General features: G+C 35.1%; 1 long non-coding RNA gene across 10 annotated transcripts in view; it reads right to left on the bottom strand.

The window, feature by feature from the left end:
• The window catches only part of LOC125691910 (uncharacterized), a 158,923-nt gene extending 146,085 nt beyond the window's left edge, over positions 1–12,838 (bottom strand). For 8 of the 10 annotated variants that reach the window (XR_007376313.1, XR_007376314.1, XR_007376315.1 and 5 more), the window contains exons 1-2: positions 12,773–12,838; positions 9,740–9,860 (exon numbers count right to left, since the gene is read on the bottom strand). This is a non-coding gene — a long non-coding RNA (uncharacterized LOC125691910). The remainder of the gene's footprint in view (positions 1–9,739; positions 9,861–12,772) is intronic. The other 2 variants (XR_007376318.1, XR_007376319.1) reach the window with 1 other exon arrangement.
• Positions 12,839–20,050: the final 7,212 nt, after the last annotated feature.

Here is a 20,050-nt window from a genome sequence, read left to right as displayed (position 1 = left end):
GTTGTAAAAGTATGTACATAAGATATTAAAAATGATTATAAATGTCTACAATCAGTATTACAAGAATCAGGTTATAAGTATTCAATTCACATTAAACACAAGATTCTGACTTTTTCCAACTACATTTGTTCAAAGCATTAAAAAAAAAAAAAAAAAAAACGATCTCACTCCCTAAAATTTAAAACTATGCTTGAGGTCTATAATTACATTTGCATAAATAAGTAAAACTGCACTAATTTCAGCAGAAACAGAAACTTAAACATTAAACATCAGAAATCGTAACTATAACTTAAACAAGATTAGCAAAAGACAAAAAAAATCTTGGTCTGAACTGGTCTAAATTTCATAAAGTCGTTGACAAAAAACAGCATCGCTTAAAACTGACTCATTACAGATTGGCTTCAAATGCTAGCTATATCTTCCACCCAGTCTGGAGGTATACAGTAAATGATCTGTAAAGTAACACATCACAAACTCATCTGAAGCAACTTGGGAAACTTGTTGCTATGCTTATCAAAGAGTAATTAGAAGCACCATAAAAAACAAGCTTATAAATCAGAGGCTTACGAAAGATGTTTTCAAGCCTTGAGGGTGAAGAAGAAAACAAAGACAATTCTCAATATTTTTTCAAAGCAAAAGCATGACAATTTAAACGCAACGCGGAGAGCCGAGGAAGAGGATTTTAATATTATATTATTTTATTAATATTAGATACTAGCACAAGGATAATTCACATTCTTCAATGAGTTAACTTCAGAAGAGTCAACAGGTCACCAGACATTCATCCAGCAAATGAAAAGCAGAGATGTTACTGTAGTAGCACTTTAGTGAAAAACAGACTTTAAAAAAAAAAAAAAAACACTAAAAATCACATATTTACCCTAGTTTTCTCAAATATTTCACTGAATCATTATAAGAAAATTACAACCTTTTATGTAGTACGAGGAACACATGAATTCATACATGAATGACAACAGCAAGGACAAACACTCGATTTTATAAAAATGAATAAATGCAGAAAACAATGAATTCTACCAATAGATATCTGTTGTTGAAATCAACTATTAAAATATACACATTGGAAAATCCAGGAGACTATCATTTGATAAAAAGGTAGTCTGCCACAAGTTAATAGGAACACGCATTTACATTTGTTGGGCCTTTCCTATCAAGCAATTTTATAATAAAGTTAAATGAAATTAGTAATTTAAGCTGAATTCTACTTCAGTTACTTCAATTCTTCAGAATTCAGGGAAGCAAATAATAAAAAAAAAAAAAAGCAAAAAAAGAGAAGACAGTTCTTGATGCAAATGTACAATTCTGAAGAGCAAACAGCTGTGGTTTTACATCCTGAAAACTAATTCCACATTTTGACTATAATTCCAAGTCATTAATACAACATAAAAGTTTCCAGATGTCTCATTTCCTATTTTTGATATGATAATGAAGCAAAATGTGGCTTAGCATCAAGCACAACTATATTGAGCCACTCATTTTCCATGAATAAGTTGCTGGTATTTAAGGGAAAAACTCAAATGAGTTCCTCTTAAATGAATATATTCCTTCTTCAGGACAAAGAGTCTGGTCATGCAGAGCTCAGTACAGAATTGCAGATGACAGATTTATTCTTTTTTCTTTTTTTTTTTGCCAGTTAAATTCCATAAGAGATTTTAGCACTTTTTGTTTAGGTGAAGAATGTGTGGCTGACAGTCATTGAGGTCTGAGGGAGTGCTAATGCATGAACATGGTTTTATCACACTGAAGGACATCACTTAAAGTATTTCTTGGCTTCTTTACAGTTCACTAACAGACAGACAAATTAGTGCCAATTAAAGCAGCAGTTCTGCAACATAAATCTTTCAAACTGACACTCCCCTGACCTCCCTGGTATTTCTTGGGATTATCCCTACAACAGTAACTGAATACTATAGCAAAAGCTCAGCTTTTCTTAACGTTTAACACACACACACAAAGATCTATACCTCTGTCAATATTAGGTGTGCATATAGACATACACACACATGTGAAAGATTAGCTGCACAAGTCATACTTGTAATAAGTAATGCAGAAAAGAAAATATAAAGATAGAGATAAACTCAGTTTAAAGAATAATCTTTCATACTGTATCGAAATCAAGTCAACCTTGATTTCAGTACTTTTAAATCTCTCTTAACATTTCAAGTCTTGTATTAATTATACTCTTTACATATATAGGGGATGCTGAACCTCTCTACTGCTCTTCATCTCTTTAGCATATTCACAATTCTAACTCAGACCTCTCTGTTAACTTACAATAAAGAAGCAAAGCTTCATACCATTCTGATATGCTCTCTCCTGATGCAAAACTGCTCATACTGCAGGAAGGTATTTTACTACGATGAGAAGTAAACACAAGTGTAGATATACATGCAAGTATCATAAAGAGTACAATCTCCAGTTAACCTGCCACAGCATCCCAAAGAAAATGAGAAACTGATAAATGAGTGCATCAAGACTGTATTGACATGAGAACTGACTTACACTAAGGAATGCTTCAGAGATTTTTGTATCAACTACTGACTTGTTATCACTTGGAAAGTCAATACAAGTCAAGGTTGAGAAGCACCAGTTTGCAACTTGGAAGCTTGTCGTTTGTAGTGCTGCTTTAAACACACAGCCACCTGTAACTCTACTAGATTGCACTGAAATTGGACACCAAGTACAGCACATTTTCTTTTCCTCACTCTGACTACAGCAAGGAGATTTTCTTCTTCTATTCTTGATCCCCTAAACTGGGACATATACTTTTGTATTGGTAATTGGAAAAAATTGCAAGACACAGACTTTTAGTCTGACCTTTGTATCAAGAATTCTCTCCAAGAGGCATATGTTTAGACAGCAACTTCGGGCCAGGTCATCTGAAGTCGCATCTTATCCTTGGATGGGAAACAGTATTTTCCCTTCTTCTATGGAAACCAAATAAAGAATTCCCAAAACGGGGCTAGAGAATGAATGTCATCTGCATGGAGATTTACTGCACACTACTGAGTGCCTCTCACTCCAGGGCAGCTCTTTCATTTCACTAGTATCCACATTTGTGCAGACACTTGGATTTTGGCATGTTATGACAGAATCAAGACTTAATACTCAACCACTTAAGGCTAGTTCATAGTATTCCTTTTCTCTACCCGGAAGATGTACCAAAGAAGCTGATTTGTGACAAACAATAGGAGGTGACAAGTTACAGCAAGTCAACAGGACAATCTGGAAAATGAGAAACAACTCAGTAATACTAGTTATTCCCATGGATAGGCAAATAGCAGTTGTCTTCCTTCTTTTGTTTAATTCAAGTAGTAAATATGCTTTTCACATAGCTGTTTTGGGCCTTCACCAGAGAACATAAACTTGGGCTGATCTCACTCTGCCTTCTCCAGGTAAGACTGCATCTGCAACTATGCAATCAGCAACTCTTCAGCCACGCATAAGGAAGAATTTAGGAGTCATAGATCAGAGAGAATAAAAGAGCAGATGCAAGCTCCTGTTTAGAAAAATGGTGATTTACTCAGTCAAAGGGAGTCCAATGTTGTTCTCTATGGCATATCTGTATGTTTTACACCACATCATCACTAGATAAAATATATCCAGACCATCAAGAGTAGGAACTTGAATTTAGTCTTTCCTACAAAGGGACCTTCAACACTTTCTTCAATGCCTTGAAACCCTTTAGCCCTCAGAATGGCAACCTGCCAAGAAGTATCCATCCTAACAACAAGTTTTCAATTTTCTATGCACTTACAACCCTAGTGGCTTGCATCTCCTGAAAGTCCTAATCAGGAGTTTTAATAGCCACAGAGAAGGTTTTCTTTCAACTCCTGCTTTCAGAAGATGGTTATAAAACTGTGGCTGCAAGGAAAGCAATTAGAAGGAAGTGTACTTTTCAACTTTGATTATTTTTTTTTTTAACCACTTTTTTCTTAGGCTAGTTTATTATGTGAAGTCCTGATGTGTAACTCCAGTAACTGTGATCACTACACACCGCTACAGGTAAGAAAAGTAGGAAGTAAAACATTAGGCAAATGTGTGTGCTAGTAAGAGCCATCAGCAGCATACAGAAGTGAAACATTCACAGCTACTCACTGCAACAGGTACATGTTGCATTTACCTCAGACTATTAGAATTTCACCAAAACTCTAAAGACTGTGTACTGTACACAAAAACCAAGTAATGTTTTAGTTGAGATTTTGTTACCCAGCTACAACATTCATTTACACTCTGTAATAAATGGAAATATGAGATCCAAGCACAGACAGGAGTTGGCTGTTTCTCATAAGAAATTCTTGTCACTTAAGTAGTCTATCATACTTTAATATTTCTGCCAATTCAAACTTGGAGTTTGACTATTGATCTATAATATTATCATCAGGTAATAGCTACTCATTTGGCTATTTTCACTCACTTGCACTGAAAAGACAAAGTACTTATTTTAAAAGAAAAATTAGCTATGCTCTAGCAAAAAAAAAAAAAAAAAAAAAAAGAATCTTTTCCTCCTTCACCTCCACTAATATATTACTCTATCTGCAATAAAATATATTTAACAGTAGAATATATCCCAAACTCAATTTCATAGTCATCACATACACCACTGTCCTCACAGATTTTATTTTGAATTTAAACTGAAAACTGAAGAGTGATGCAACTTTCATGCATGTTAATCTTGAAAACATAATAGTAAAAAAATTCAGGCACTAGTTGGATAAACTACCTAATCCATTTGTTTGGACTAAATAGCCAGAGAAGGTAATGAGAGAAATTCAGAGAAGGAATGTAACTGAAAGATACGGGAGGGAGGGGAAAAAAGAAAAAACAAAAAGTCTGTCAAAGGAAAAGCACTGATCAGTAGGCTGCTGTGACCACAAATAAAGAACCGAGAGACCAGGACTAAAGACTGCAGGTTAGAAGTAGAAACTAGACATTACCAACATAAGCCCAGGAAGTGGGGGGAAATGCCACACAGATGGCTTAGCTTCTAGATTTGGGAGAAAATGTGATTTATTTTTTTTTCCCATAAACTAGGAAATAAAGTAGTGCCCATATGAAACAAAGATTACATACAGCTGTTTAATTATGCCTGTGCTGAACTACTCCAACTTGATTGCAAAGCAAAATATCCTCTCTAGACTCTATCATCACTGCTTGTGGGCCTAATTAGAATTCCCCAAAACAGCATCAAAGCCAGGGAAATATTTTTGTGAAGATGTGAGAAATCTAGAGGGGACTTTACAATGAAGAGAAATCATGCTTTCAATCAGAGAGAGCACACATTTGTAGTATGTCAGTCAATGGAGTTCCTCAATAACAACAACAAAAAAAAAGTACTGCAAAAATGCTGTAGGTCAAGGAGGCCTAAGATGCCAAAACATGAAATCATTGAGGGAAAGAAAAAAAAGGCACAAAGCAAATGTTACTGGTAACTTAAGAAATCCCTAAAGCACAACTCAGATGTCCCAAGACATTTTACATGTAAATAGTCATAGCTTCTAAGAAGAAAATCATCAGTTGCTCAGTACAGTTACAAATAAAAGCTTTAGTTGAAACTTCTCAGTTCAAGAAATGAAGCTTGAAATAAAGTCTGTATTCCCACGGGATGATTCAAATTCCTTGTTTGAAGCATGAATTAAAATCCCCTCAGAATACAAAACAGACTTTAATGGACAGTCCAGTAAAAATCCCACTGAACCAGTATGATGCCTTCACATTTTGTGCTTCACATGCCCAATAAGAATAAATAGATGACAGATGGTCACTAACTCCACCAACTGGCAACAAAACATTCCCAGGCAGAAACCTCCATCTGACCTTTCTTTTATCCTTGTAGAAAAGCCCTTTGCATCACCTACAGGGAATGCAATACATGCAAAAGGACTTCAAAGTAGAACTATTTACAACTTAGGAGACAAACAATAATATAAAACAAAATTGAAATTAAAATACCTAGGATTTCACTGATCAGCGAGAACAATTTTTTTTTTTTTTAAAATGCCTTTTTTAAAATCAACTGCTTTAGAAAAAGACACACAGGAGTAATCCTTGAGCACACTTAAACTCAAGTAAAACAATAAGTAATGAAACGACTCTTGAGAACTTACTACAAACCCTTAAATATTGTGATGTATATTCCACCTTTGGACTAAAGAACTAGTCAACAACAAACACAGGATATGAAAAACCATATTTATCCACTTCTACTGCTTTTACCCCTTTTTCTCCAGTGCACAATTTCATCACCAGTGGGCATTAAAGACACCAACTTGCTCTTTCACTTTTTTTTTTTTTTTTTAAAACATTTTAGAAATGCTTCTAGGCATTATTCTCCCCTTTTGCCATGTGGTCTTTCTCTCTCCCCCCTTATTGGATTATCAAGGCATATTGCCTCTCTGAAATTGTAGAATAAAACAACATAATCCACTACTAAATTTCTACTTAGTATTATTCTGCTCTATGTTTTATTTTCACTTAAATGCCTTTCATAATCTTATTACCTTTCCCAAGGTACCCAAGCCTCCCTGGAATGCCAAGCAGATATAATACTCAGGTGCAATACATCCTGTCCACGTACTCCCAATTCACTCCCTGTATCACCCCATAAATCACATATAGTTCTTCTGATTATTATCAGCTAAAGATTAAGAAATAGGCACTTGTTACATAGCCTTGATCATATTTGTACTGAACAAAGACATTCAGCAATAGAAAAATGATAGAGATGTAGAATTAAAAGTTTGGTGACACCCTGAGGTAGGGATGACTTCGCTAAAAGAGCAACAGAAAAAAATGCTGTCATGGTTTTATGATTTTAGTTATCAGTATTCCACATCATAACATCATGTAGTGTACTGAGAGTTAAAGAAGCTAGACTTAATGCTCCAGTTCCAGGTACCTGTCCCAGAAGAGAAGAACAACTCTCCCAGAGCACTGTTCACTGTTTTGTTACCATTTCTGCTCAGGGCAAAGATAAAAACTGTTTGCAGATCACAAGACTCTCCCCCCCTTCAGTTTTCTGTTTTGTCTCTGTTGTGGGTGCCGTATCACCTTAGCTTAGAGAGAGGCCTTCAGTTTTTGTACACTTGCTCTCATTTTATTTATTATCTTCAATTCCAATTATATTGTATTATACTGTTATATTATATTGTGTTACCCTACATTCCAATATTTTAGTAAATTCATTTGTTTCTCCTCAGATCATTGTTGCTGGTCTGTTTTTAAGCCCATCTCCCTACCCTTTCATAGAATGGCCTGGGTTAAAAAGGACTCTAAAGATCATTAGTTTCAACTCCGCTGCCACAGGCAGGGTCACCAACCAGTAGATCAGGATGCCCAGAGCCACATCCAGCTCTTTCCCCCTTCTCCCCTTTCCTGGGGTGTGGGTCTGTGGGTCTCTCCAGCCCACTAGTCACAGAACCAGGCCAAACCAGACTGTAAACCATTGACAAAAGCACATTTTCAAGAATAGATATGTTGAGCCACAAAGACAAAATAATATACCAATCTCTCTCCTTAATTAAAATAAATCAGTTACTTTAAATGACATTTGCTTAAATAACAGTAACAAACTATTAAGGAGCATGATTAGTGGATTTTAAGAAGCACAATATTTAACAACATAAACACTAGGAACAGTTATAATCATTGTTTTATGGCATATGAGAACAGTGCTGCAACCATAAAAATGAGAACAGCTCAATCATATTGATAACGTCAAGATACACTCAATTCTTCAGTCCATTCATTGACTGTATTTCTATCAAGATTTAAAAATAATAGACACTGCATAGAAACTGTTTGGTCATAGCCTGAACCTGCAATTGAGCACCTAGCATAGCCAGCCCTGGGTGCACCAGTGGAAGCAATTCACCTGTGAGACCATGGTTCCACCTCTCTCTAACCTCATTTAAGGGCTGGCAGCCATATGGGAAGCATCGGTATTTAGAGATCACCTCCTTTGGAGTTCAGGGAATTCTGATTCTCAAGAAGGGGTAAGCAATTTCTTATTTCTTACTAAACTGTGACTGCTGCCTTTCTTGAGATGAGAGGGTTGTGAATAGCAAGGCAGTCTGGTTGGAGACCTGTGACTAGTGGTGTTCCCCAGAGGTCAGTGCTGGGTCCAGTCTTGTTCAATATCTTCACCAACAAACTTGATGAGGGGATAGTGCCCACACTCAGTAAGTACACCGATGATATAAAGCTGGGAGGAGTGGCTGGCACACCAGAAGGCTGTGTTGTTGCTTGTTCAGCAAGACCTGGATAGACTGGAGAGCTAGGCAGCAATAAACCAAATCAGGTTTAATTAAAGCAAGTGCAGAGTCTTGCTCAGGGGGAGGAATAACCACAAGTATCAGTACAGGCTAGGACATGACCTGGTGGTGTGGAGCTCTTCAGGGAACAGCCTGGGCATAGGAAGTTCCACATCAACATATGAAGGAACTTCTTCACAGTAAGGGTAACAGCACTGGAACAGACTGCCCGGGGGGGTTGTGGATTCTCCTCCTCTGGAGATATTCAAAACCCACAGGATGCCTGCCTGTGCAGCCAGCTGTAGGGGGCCTGCTTTGCAGGGGGATTAGACTTAATCTCTGGCAGTCCATTCCCGCCCTTACAATTCTTTGATTCTGTGATCCAAAACTGGTTTAGGGCAACTATATCTGCTGCCACCTATCTTTACAGATATCTAGGTGGTTGTTTTCGTTGTTTGTTTGTTTTTAATTTGTTTATAGTTTACTGAAACAGAGTCAACTCAGGTAAGAATGAAAAACTTTTCACAAACTCTAGAATACATTTTAAAAAACTTCAGCTTCCATATTGGTGACAAGGAAATTACTATAACTTCAAGAGACAATGATAGGAATGATACTGAGAGAAGGAAGAGGATTTCATACTTATTCAAATTACTGTTAAGGTCAATATTTGAGTAATGATATAAGTGACAAACCATTATTTTTGCTGTATTTATACAATCAGCCTTGATACAGTCAATCACTAGACCAAATTTTTCATAACTCCAGAAAAATTAAGAGTTCAGACTTGATAGTGCATTACATGAATTTGAATATATACAAAGCAGAAACAGAAAAAATCTTGCAAAAATTTTAAAAAGGAAAAAAAAAAATTGTGTAACCTTAAGGAGTTTCAAAAGCAACCACTCTACATTTTAGCCTACACAATGAATTCAGAAACAAAAACAAAAAAAATCATACTAACTCACAAACTCTTCTTGTACCTATTCTCTGGATTTCCAATAGAATTCTCTGGCATTTTCAGGTGCCACGCTCATCTGAATCATGCCTTTGCTATCCATGATCAATATCAATCCAGATAACTAAATGACCATGTTAAATTTCCTTAAGGTAATCACTCACTGAACACAAAATACATAACAGATCTCTCTCGCTTTCATTTAAATGCTAACCCTTAGAACATCCACGTCTCCTTGCAAAGAAACCTGACACTATTCACTAGTTTGCGTAAGGGAACAGGAGGAAATTTGTTTCAGAAAACTAAAGGATAGAGTACTACATCTTTAATGGCAATCTTCAAAGATTTATAATGGCTTATTATTGACTCAAGTTTACATTAGCATATATACACTTTTGGCTTTAGATGATTAAGCTGGCAGGGGTGGTTGAAAGAATTCACAATAAACACTACAGACATTCAAGGAAAACTCAAAGTAGAACCAGGTTGTGTTCCATAATTTAATACATACCTCAGATTATGAAGAAGTAGAAATACAGTTAAGATCAGACATGAGAACAGGATTAAATTTTTCTAAAGTCTGCCACAATAGACAAGGAGTTTATGGTAACTTCATTCCACTTCTACGGCAGCTGTAGGAGGACAAGTGATGCATGATTCAGAATAAAGTAAGAAAAGGTTGGACAGCTGCTACCTTAATGAACATAAAGGTTGCGAGCAAAAACTTCGCACATCAAAAATATTTCAACATTTTGTAGCCAGTGTTGTGTTGTATTTTGAATTGACATTTCACATCAGATGGAAGTTGCTTTTGTTTTAAATTCTCTGAATCCTAAAGCTTATTTTAATGTATGATTTACTCAAAACTCCTACACACAGCCCTTTCTACAAAACAAGTGTGTAAAAATCCAACTGTATTTCCAACCTTTCAAAATTAGAGACTTCCATGTCAGTGTTGCTGAGAACTTCAGCATACAGACTTAAAAAAAAAAAAAAAAAAAAAAAAAAAAAAAAATCACAGCTCATTTAATTCAGGAGAGAGAGTAACTCTGAAAGCCAGTTAATTCAGTTTCAATACTCAAAGCAGTACAAGCAAGATCAGGATGCTCAAGGCTTGTCCAGCTCAACAACAAACACATCTCCAAATACTGATGTTATAAGTCTTCTGGGACCTGTGCCAGAACTCACCCTCCCTTTGATTAAAAAAAGTTCTTCCTCATACTCAGAATCTCTCATACTACAAATCTGGGTTCAGTGCCACTCATCCTCTCACTACACACTATAGTACATTTTTGCTGGTTGTATTCCACAGCTAAACCACTAAAATCACCAGTAAGCTTCAGTAACAGGCAATGAACTTATCTCAAAAGATGTTCTAATCACACTTAACAGCTCATTTCAGACCAAATTTGCGATGGAACTGCCTTCCAGACATGCTTGCTATTCCTCACTTGTCTGGACACATCTGCTAACATGGGTATTTCAGGGGGAAAAAATGCCTTATTAACCATAGTTACTGTTGTGCACCATCTGCTTGCGTGATAACTCATGTTATTTTCAATCTGTTATACCTTTGATAAATTGTTGCTGTCATCTAAATAGGAATAATGATTTGGAAGAATATGAACATACAAGTCAACACATCAACACCTAAGCCTCACATTCATACTGAAACGCTTCACCAAACAATGTACAAAGAAATTTATTTTGGTTTGCACAACAGTAGTAAGCTTCCACTTCCAGTCTTGTAAGTTAAATATAAATGCATCAAAGTTTAAAAAGAAAAACAACAACAATAATAATGATCTGGTTCTACTCCTGAGCCTCTGTAACTTACTAGATATGAAGATAACTTTCAATTCCTCCACTATAATTAGTGCAAAGACACACACATACAAAAAAAGGAATAGTAGCATTTTCCAGTATTCTACTAGCAGCTTTGCTGAACACTGAGAAAACAGAAAAGGGATCAATATTGTTCATAATAAATACAGCAAGAGAATCTAGCCTTTCCTCTGCAACAGCCACTACTTTACATTCATTAATAGGTACCTATGTTTCTCAACAAACAAATTACAAGGAATTAAAAATCACATCAAAACATTTTAATAAGGAACGCAATAGACAAAACACGCAGGAGAGCAATACATGCCAGACCCCTGCACAACTATGGAGGGTGTGGATTGGTAGGCAGTCTACACAATGAAAAGAAGAAAAGGTCTAGTACCAGGTTCAAAGTATTCATTTCAGTCAGCCTTATTTTCTCAACAGACTGTTTTAGAAATTTTGCAAGATCAAACTAATAAGAATTTTCTACTTGCCACTAGCAAAAGACACAAAATACCTCTCTCTCATGAATTTGACTTGCTCCTACAGGATCTGTTAAACTCAACATGCGACACAAAACTCCTTAAGATCAAGAAAAATGTTTCCATTAATCGCAGCAATTACTGATTAGTGACCTGCCTTTGCGAAGTGCTAAACAGAACAAAGTTTAAATTGTCTACTTCCCTATGTGTAAAGGAAACATCTGAACTGATTTCCTCATTTCATTCTATGTTGCGGGGCCCTATCCATTCTCCTGCCTTTCAAGAAATTGTGATATAATGCATGAGTAGTAGTCTAAGTGATTTATCATCTACCTATTACAGTGCCTAATGATCTCCAACAAAACAATATGGAATATCTACTTTTTTTTTTAAATACATACAAATACATGTAATAAGATAATTTAATTCAATACTGGATATAATTCTCTTCAGAAAGTTGTTGAGAATTTATTCTGCTTTCCTAAAGACATAGAATCAGACCAATGATTTCTGTGTAATTAAATATGCACTGCCATATATGCGTAGATAAATGTACAGATTTCTTTCCAAAACCAATAACTGCTTCAGCACTTTATTACATATTTATTCCTTTCTTTTTTTAAAAAAAAGTTTTAGAAGCTGCAGAATAGTTAAAGACTGCATTTAATTACAAAGCAGTGTAGAATGCCATTTAAACATTTCCCATGAGCACATAAAAGTAGATATACATAAGGAAAAGATTACTAACAACAGAAAAACAAAAAACACACACACAAAAAAAAACCAAAACCATATCCTCTCAGTCCTAAACAATTAGTTTAAATTACAAAATCACTCTGTTGTAAGAATAAGGAATGCTGTCCAGTCTCTACTAAAAGCAAGCAACTTTTGAATCCAACTATAACAATTAGGATGAAGGCTACATATTCACTACAAAAATAACGTACATACTTTTGAATACAACAAATTGTGATTATAAGAATGCAGAAATAATGTATTTTTTCCATTTCAACTCACAAAACTCCATGGACACCTTTTAAGACTCCTGCAATTAACAGTATAGAATGATTTGAGGTCTTGAATAGCAGTCAGAGAAACTTCTTAGAAAAATATATATAAATATATCATTCTGCTTACAAAGAAGCAAAATTGTTTCTGAGAGGTTCTTGACAATAACAGGTAAAATATTCACAGTTAGGCCAATAATCAGATATAGAAAAAAGAATAGAACTCACCTAACTCATGAAGACCTCAGTCTATGCAGTACTCCACCTCAGGAAACAGCCCAGGTCTAAGAGATACCCTCCCTTCAGTGGCTGGCCCTTAAATGAGCCCAGGCTGGCTCTACCCTGGGTCCACCTGTTCTGCCCAGGCGGAGAGCACAGGTGCAAACAATTTGCCCGTGCTCCCTGGGCCAGCGACACCCCTTCACCAGGTGCTCAATTACCAGTTCAAACCCTGACCTAACAGTTCCCCTACATATAGCAAGTTCAACAGCCTATTTTTAGTAATTTTATCCTTCTTTAATAACACTATTTCCCTGAGCAACTCTTCTCCCAGTGACAATCGCACACACAACTTTCTTCCAGCTAATAAACAATACTGACACTTACATGTAGAATTTTAGGGCATGCACTTTTTCCAGTTTCTTTTGAGCAAACGAGCAGGGAGTAATTGGCACCCTCTACTCAGCTGGTTTTCAGACCAGCTGAATGCAAGCGTTCAGAAACCTCTGTAGAATCTGAAATCTTTTAAAACTGCCTTCTTTTTGGTTTTTTTTTTTTTTTTTTTTTTGTTTGTTTGTTTGTTTGTTTCTCTCCCTCAATATGGGAGGTAATAAAACAATATTGGATAGTGATAGGATGAGAAGGAATGGTTTTAACTAAATAGAAGAGATTTAGGTTAGATATTAGGAAGAAATCCAGAAATCCCTGGAGATGTTTAAGGCCAGATTGAATGGGGCTCTGGGCAGCTTGGTCTGGTGGGTGGCAGCCCTGCCCATGGCAGGGGGTCAGAACTGGATGATCTTTAAGGTCCTCTTCAACCTCAACCGTTCTATGATTCTAAGTATATTTCTTATTCCTAACAATTTAAAGCAAAAGTAGTTCTAACAGTCTAATAATTTGAAGAAGAAATACACCACAAAGTAAGAAATTAGGTTACAACTAATTCTGGGTTCTGAAATTTGCTCTGGTGTCTCTGATATAACTTTTAATTTGTAATACACTGCACACTGACTTGAAAATCAAAAGAATTGAGAGTGCATATTTCTATGAAAGCATATTATATATATGCATTTCCTGTTCCGTAATGTTTTAATATAATTATTGAAAACACATTTTAATATAAAGAACGTTTTTTTTTTGTAAATAAGAAAAATACTCTTCCTTTTTTCTAATGTACAAAAGCCACCATGTCCTAAAAAGTTCTCACCATAATTAGAAGATACTAAAATAAAAATTCTTAGAAAATTTCTAAATTTGCAAAACAAAGTAAGACACAGAATACAAACAACAACTGTTGATTTTAAGTTATGAAGTGATATTCATCTTGCCTACCCTTACCTGTATTACTTTACGTTTTTCATGAGACATGTTCTGTGAATTAACCAGATTATCAAAATGAATCTAACTGAATTTTTTTCATAGTAAGTATGGCAAGCTTTTATAACTTTCAGATCAGATACAAGAATACATGTGGCAGCAATATATAATCTGAGACTTCCATGAGTTCTCATATTCTCACAGAATCTCTGCCTAACAGTGTGATCTTTGAACAAGTACTGAAATTGCTCAGAACATTTTTAAGACTTATCTGTAAGCCAGATGATATTAGCACTTTGCAACACAGGTGAGAATGAGGAAAAAATGCACCTTCATACTACCAAAAAACATCTGGTTTCCCAATAGAAAATTCCTTTCTCATTAGTTCTACAGTCTTTTGAATTAAAACTTCAAAGACATTCAAAATACTCTGACTTCCTGGTGCGTCTGCTTGTTAGATAAGAATAAAGTCCCTGCGGATGACTCAGATAAACTACTTGAAAAATCAGAAATAATGAAATTCTATAGAGATGGATAAATTAGCCATATTTTCTTGTTTTGATTAGAATCTCCATAAGAGAAGCAGAATCCTGAAAAATTAATTATGTAACCAAAGCTTCAAATAATACCCCAATCATGATTCTATACATCAACAAGAATATCTATGATTTTCTATTATATGGATGTGCATCTTAAATAAATACATACAGAGAAAAAGAGATGTTTAAGAAATGAAAACACACCATATGACATAAGTCTGTAACTCTGTCCTTGTTAATTAGGCATTTTCTAGCTGTTCATCAAACATTCAGATACAACTACCAGCACCCATTTTGTTGAAATTATCCAGTAGTTTCAAACCAATTAATTGAATGAACTGACAGGTCAGAATGGTGGGATCTCACAGACTGAATTTCTGTAGGCAACCAACTTCAAAAAATGCATATATATATGTGGAAAATGCTAACCATCCCTTTCTTCTCCCTCAGCAAACACACAATATTATTAAGACTAGTGGCATGGTCACTTATCAAAATAGACTGCAGAAGATATTTCCAGGAGGTGCCAATTTTGTTTCTACTGCAGATGCAAAATATACTACCATCTGGCTCTGAAAAATATTATGCCTCTCCATAGGCTGCTATGAGCCAACCAAGACATTAAGGAATGAATATTACTTGTTAACAGCTTAAAACCAAACAGGAAAAACTTCAGAAGAAGTAGGCAAACAAGAGCTATCATAAAAGCTGTTCAGATTACCTAATAAAATCAGTGGTAATTTTAAGTCAGAAGAAAAAAACGTTGAAAATGCGTGTACTCAAGGATAATAGAACAGTTTTGATCAATGACTGTTTATTTGATCACTCAGTGCAGAGTTAATTCTTGACAAAAAATAGAGGCAGATTTTCAGCTTATGTAAATAAAATGTTTTTTTTTTTTGAATCATGGCTTGACAATAACTTACAATAGTGTGGGTGTGTATATATATATGCATATATATAAATGAATAAAACTTATAAGGTTTATTTGAGTAGCTCAGCACGACATACTGAATCTAACAGTCTTGTTTTCATTATCCAAACCATTTTCAGAAGAATGAGAAGTTTATCATTATCCCTTTAGATTGAGATCCTAAATGGAAAGTTAGGTCTATGGTACATTAAAGCTCTCTGTGATATGGACAAGTAACGTTTTTTTTTTTTTTTTTAATAGACTGGTTTCTGGTTTGAAAAATTGTATCAATTCTTTATCCATCTTTTCAACAATCTGTATCAATTCAATTTAAGCAACCCAAGATAGCAATAGTTTTGTACCACACTAGTCAGGAGATGTGGCAACAAACATCTCCCAGGAGAGGCAAAATCTGGTCAGCTTCTACAGCTAGACTCAAAATTTGACTCATTCTCCAACCTAATTCAAGATATACTGTAAATTTCTGATGTTTGAACTTTTCCTAATCAAATTGTAGAAAACAAAAACAAAATAAGTACTTTCACAGATTTAGGATCATGTTGCCTCAGGTAAACTTCATGCCACCATGATGATAAGATGCCAGGCTACTTTCAAAGTCCAAACTGTTAGGTTGATTTTTTTACAGCTACTTGCCTGAGGTTCCTCTTAGGGTACTGGGAGGTGGTAGTTCTGCAAAGTACACGACTTTGGGAATTGAATTTACATGCACTGTAAATTTGGTTGGAAAATAAATGATATGTCACATAGCTTATCAAAAGCAGTCATTTTCTTGTAATATCTGTTAATCTCCTCAAAAAGTATTTTAGAAATCAGTAAATAATTTATTTGCACAAGCAGCAAAAGGCAAAGTTTAATTTGGACAGAACAACATCCAGACAGAGTTGGCTACCAGAAGCCTCATTTGGCAATATAAAACTCTGACAATACAATATCTCTGAATTTAATTATATCTGGTACTGAGGCTGCAGGTGAGGACAAACATACTTGAGCTGTGGTAACTCAGTTTAGCTTGAAAAATCTGAATAAATGCCTTCAGCTCAACCAAACAACAAAGTAAAACAAGCAATTTCAATGATACAACTATATTAGAACTCAGCATCAGTGCTGCTGCAGCAAATACAGATAGGACAGGATTAAAATAATAGCATTGCCCAGATTCCCAATAGCAGTGACACAAACATAGCACTCACACTGATAAACATCCCAATCTGTAAATATTGTGTTCCTGACTAAAATAAATTCAACAGTATATACTTGGGAGAATTATATTCATAATAAGGAAAAAATATCTTGCTATTTTTGCTTGAAGACCCATCAATCCTTGGGCTTCTTATAATAATATAAGGTACTCAGGATTACAACATTATACATCCAAATATCAAAAGCAGCAGGTGACTGTTAACAAGAATGACAGGACGTGGTCTCAATTGATCTTGTCATCAGTTGACCGCAGGTGTCTAAGCCTGCTGTGAAATAACCACTGGCACTACCTCAAAAGGCACCAGATGCACCATTTGCATAAGTAGGGCAGTACATGTGAGCTATTTTTCCTGTTTGGTTTTTTTTTTTTTCCCTTTTTTGATAAGTACAGATTGACCATACTAAATGATTTTGTTTACAGACTAATGGAAAAAAATCCTCAGAATTTTCTAGGTGTCATTGAGAAGCTCACTAAATAACTCACATTTGTGGAAGCACTGTGTTTCATTTAATCGCCTTGGGATGAAACTTATGCAACTTAACTAATTACATTTCACCAAAATAATATAATGATGCTTGCAATAATTCTTTTCAGATAGTCACCTGCATGCATGTGCTGATACTAGGCCTCTCGTCTCACTCTAGGGATGATCTTAGGTTGGGCAGAACTGGGGAGAGATGAGGTCTGCATGGACATTCTGCTCTAGAACTCTCCTCCTCAGAGCATGAGTAGGACTTTATGCCAAGAAGGAGGCTATCTGTAGCTTCAGGGCAGTAAGATACTATAAGAAGCTAAGAACAGAATTGTTGGGTCCTGACTTAAAATTTTGATGTCCAAGACAAGCTAAATTTTAATGCATCTTACCTGGAAGAGCAAGAAATATCTTTTGAGGCAGGGCACATATCCAACACCTAAAATAAATAAATAAATAAATAAATAAATAAATAAATAAATAAATAAAATTAACTAATGGCATGGTTTGTGTGATACCACAGGAAAAAAACAAACAAACAAACAAACAAAAAAAAAAAAAACAAGAAGAAAAACTATGGATAATCTTTAAAGCTTACTGAGTGTAAATAATTAGATTATCCAGGCAGGAGAATACCAGATTAGGTTCTTCTCTTTTTAGCTAACTGAAATCTGATCTCATTTCCCAACTAACTTTATTTCCTCTACAAACATTTCACAGCAACTTTCTTCCAAAGGTTATTAAGATCTTTTGGAAATCAAAGATAACACTTTTAGCTGCAAAAGGCAATCAGGTCAGCTTGCATTATAAATCAGTACACTCATTCATGGAATCCATTATATTTTATTCTTAATTATTCGATAAGAACTTCTAACCTTTCTTTTGATTGCTGTCAACTACTTTTGTACTGAACTTTACCATACTCCATTGCAACAAACTAGAAAATCTCAAACTCTGCAAGTTTATGTTGACAGTAGTAGACAGTTTACTGAACCTCAGAAACTGCATCTTCCGGAGGAAAATTTCTTAAGAACAGAATCACCTGTTAAGAGCAAAATCATATCCAATTTTTCTTTGCTATTGTGAAAGAAAAGTTAAAGTTTTCTAAGCTTCTACCTATGTGAATTCTTTTCAAGAAGACCTGTCTCCAAAAGTATTCACTTTTGATTTTTTTTTTTATTTTTTTTTTTTAGCACTGACAGCAAACATGGAATCTGTATGAAGAATTTTATTTCTTACCTCATATAGTTTTTAAGAAGTTAAAAACAATTTCTGACAAATTCATGATAGATTTCCATTACAGAGTCATATCACAGGACTTAGGTTAGAACATAATCAGGAAGATCTAGTCAGAAAAGTATTTAATATATAGTACATACATGAATTAATATTTCTCTTATGGTCTTATAATGTTTTAAATAAATCAAGGAGATGGCAAACATTCCTCTTACAATTAACCATGCCTACCATATTGTATAGAAAAAAAAAAAAGTAATAATTTCCAGGCATCAAAAAATTTTCAAAAAAAAAAAAAATTAGTTCTGGTCAAAGACCAACAGTTCTGGAAGGTGTAGCAGGTAACAATAAGTTAACTACAGCTACCTTTTGAACATGCTCTGATACGTCTCTGGTGAGATATTCTCTTTGGTGCTACGAGTAACACGGAGAATTTAGATGTAAAAGAGTTAAGCGGAAGTGAGCTGTATTAGAACCATCCCCCCAAAATAACCAAACGCTTCTTCCTATCTCTTGTCCAACAAACTAAAAAATTTGAATTACAAATCTTATCGTGCAAAAAGCCACATGTCAAATCGAAATTGTCACTGCTAACAATTTAGGGAAGATTCTGTGTTTGTTTTAACACTGGAATGTACCATAGGAGCGGAAACAGTTGTTCAGAGTGCATAAAAAAGTAAAACATACAGGAAATTCAGACATGAGAACCTAGCCTCTGTCCCATACAATGGATGACTTATGGCATCCACCCTAACCTAAGAGAAGTTAATGAGTTACAATTGTTAGCAACACAGAAAAAGAAAACAAAACAATTCGGGGAAGAAAAAAAAAAAAACAGTAGAAGAGATATTAATACCAAACTATGTTTATAATTATAAATATTTCATCTCAAGAAGTCATACCATCAAATATTTTTGTAAGTATTCCCCAGGGAGGCAAAAGTAAATCAGTGGGATTCTTCATGTTTTTGTATAATCGAAGAGATGAGGAAAAAGCTAGACAAAAGAAGAGTCAGAAGGAAAAGGCAAGTCTTCTGGCAGAAGTCTTACTTGGGAGGAGATTAAGATGATGTTTAATAGGAGTTGAGGAAATAACAGAAAAATTAGAAATATTAGAAGTAGTAATCAGAGTAGAGAATGAACAATGGTAGAGGACTGATGTAATTACTGCAGGCAATGTGGACACTGGAGATGATGCCCAGCCATCCTGAGAAGAGCACTTAGACCACAGTTTACGGAAGCCTGATGGAACAGGGGCTCGCCCACTCTCATGGAGAGGTCTCTCATAGTCATGACTACATTGCATAAAAACTTTGTAAATCTGCCTATGTGCCATTCAGATTAAGGTTAGACTAATTTTGCCAATCCCCAGAATTACAAAAGTAAACAAAGTTAACTTCACATAGATTTTACTTTCCATTATGAGCTCAAAAAGATGCTGAAACTCTCTTATGAATTCCTAAATAAATTTATCTTGGAAGAAATACCTCTCATGTATTTCAGAAAATTAAACAGTAACTATCAATAAGAACAAAAAATGTATTTTAAGGTTTTAAGGGAGTAATCAGCCTAGCTATAAAGCTAAAAAA

Source organism: Lagopus muta, chromosome 4 (genome assembly GCF_023343835.1).
Source record: "Lagopus muta isolate bLagMut1 chromosome 4, bLagMut1 primary, whole genome shotgun sequence".
NCBI classification, from domain to species: domain Eukaryota; kingdom Metazoa; phylum Chordata; class Aves; order Galliformes; family Phasianidae; genus Lagopus; species Lagopus muta.
Note: the sequence above shows the minus strand (reverse complement) of the source record. Positions and strands in the feature narration are given on the sequence as shown.